Source organism: Muntiacus reevesi, chromosome 6 (assembly GCF_963930625.1).
Source record: "Muntiacus reevesi chromosome 6, mMunRee1.1, whole genome shotgun sequence".
In the NCBI taxonomy this organism is placed as follows: Eukaryota; Metazoa; Chordata; class Mammalia; order Artiodactyla; family Cervidae; genus Muntiacus; species Muntiacus reevesi.
Genome location: NC_089254.1, coordinates 2,168,965 through 2,170,845, shown reverse-complemented (window position 1 = coordinate 2,170,845; position 1,881 = coordinate 2,168,965). Strand labels below are relative to the sequence as shown.

Sequence of the window (1,881 nt, the reverse complement as noted above, 5' to 3'; positions counted from 1 at the left end):
ACACCTAGTAAACACAGAAAGAGATTGATGAGTTTTTGATAAGAAGGAAATAACCAACCAAATCTATGGCAGGAGAAAACTCGAGAAACAAAGTGTCAAATGAAAGACACTGTGTGTCCTTTTACTGGACTATGACTTCTTTGAGTTCGAGGACTAAATTTCTGGTGAATCTCCATCACCATAAGGGACATTCAATTAATAAAAATGAATGAGTAAGAAAACATCATCAAGATAAACTATATACCATTTTTACAAAGAAAACAATTGTAGATTATTTTGCATTGTTATTATTTTAAAATATAGATTTCTTTTAGTGTCATTAATTGCAAAATAAATAAGTCATATATTACAACAAAAACATATGTTAAGACACAATTGTAATTTTTTTTAAGAATAAAGCCATTCTTCCTTTTAATTTTTAAATAACATCTCTACTTCTTCACATTCTTTATATTTAAATAATATACAATGTACATTCCTAGCAAATATATTTCCAGTCTTTCCTAATTTATTTAAATGAATCTTCTGCCATGGAGAGTCTAGGTATATAATTATATAATTAAATTCAGACTGTATTTCAATCTGAAAAAATAGTGTCTTACAAGACTGTGAAATTATCTAATAATGTCTTTCCATTTTTATATGTGGTGGATTTTCTAGAGTGTTTTAATTGCCCTCACAAGTTGAGATTTTAAGTTTTATCTCCATGGAAAAATTCAAAATAATCAGTTTATAATTACTAAAAGTAGGATTCATAGTGAAAATTTCCCTCACCCTTAAGTTCTAGCTAATACATTAATACTCCAATTTCTGCCAAAGCAGGCAATGCTCCTAATACTGAATCACAAAATGAATGAAAGAGAAGTTGAAATAATTAATTTCAAATGTTTTCAGTAAATAATAATTTTTAAAATGTTAAGAGTTAACGTTTTAGAACTAGATGTTCAATGAAAGAAAGTAATTATAATATATTATTATTGAAATTATTGTTTCTCTTTTAAGGCATGATCAATACAGAAAATGACATGAGTCCAGTCTCTATGTTTGCATATAAGCCTGATTAATTTTAATAAAAAACCAAGTATAAAGGGCAAAAGAAAACATTTTAAAAAATATAACTACATGTAAAGCAAAAGAGACTACATTTAATTACATATTTCCTGAGGGGAAATAGCCTTATATGTGAACAGCAATGTTCATTAACTATGTGAAATAAATTTATAAAAGAGATCCAGCAAGATATATTGTTTTTGTTTTCTATAGCTGTTTAACTTGTCAAACCAGGAGAGTCTATAACATTTGATTAGTGAAACTTGCTATAAATTTTCAGTTTTGTCTCTCCATAGGCTAGTAATTTAAAGATTTATAGCAATTTGCATAATGAGTTGCACTGTGTTCAATAAATGTTTTCCAATTTTATCTGAATGCAAATTTCAAAGGATAGTACCAAAGTTCAGTGTGGAAAGTGAAAATCTAAAAGTCAGCATAAACAATCTGCAGCATGAATTAACCAATGAATTGACTTCCCTGGTGGCTCAGATGGTAAAGCGTCTGCCTACAATGCAGGAGACCCAGGTTCAATTCCTGGGTTGGGAAGATCTCCTTGAGAAGGAAATGACAAACTACTCCAGTATTCTTGCCTGGAAAATCCCATGGATGGAAGAACCTGGTAGACTGCAGTCCATAGGGTCACAAAGAGTTGGACAGAGCTGAGTTATTTCACTTTCACTTTCACCCTGCCATATCCTTTTCCTGGGTGCCTCACTAAACTGGTGTGCCTTTTGATTCATTAACTGATGGACATGAAATCCTGCCTGTTGTATAACTCCTAGTTTCTTCTTACTTGGAGTAACTACTTTGTCAGAAAATGGCCAGGGGCCC

The 1,881-nt window shown here is 30.9% G+C and overlaps 1 non-coding gene across 1 annotated transcript; it reads left to right on the top strand.

The window, feature by feature from the left end:
• Positions 1-1,524: 1,524 nt before the first annotated feature.
• On the top strand, positions 1,525-1,596 carry TRNAC-ACA (transfer RNA cysteine (anticodon ACA)). The gene has a single exon. It is a non-coding gene; the product is annotated as a tRNA-Cys (tRNA).
• The last annotated feature ends 285 nt before the right edge of the window (positions 1,597-1,881 follow it).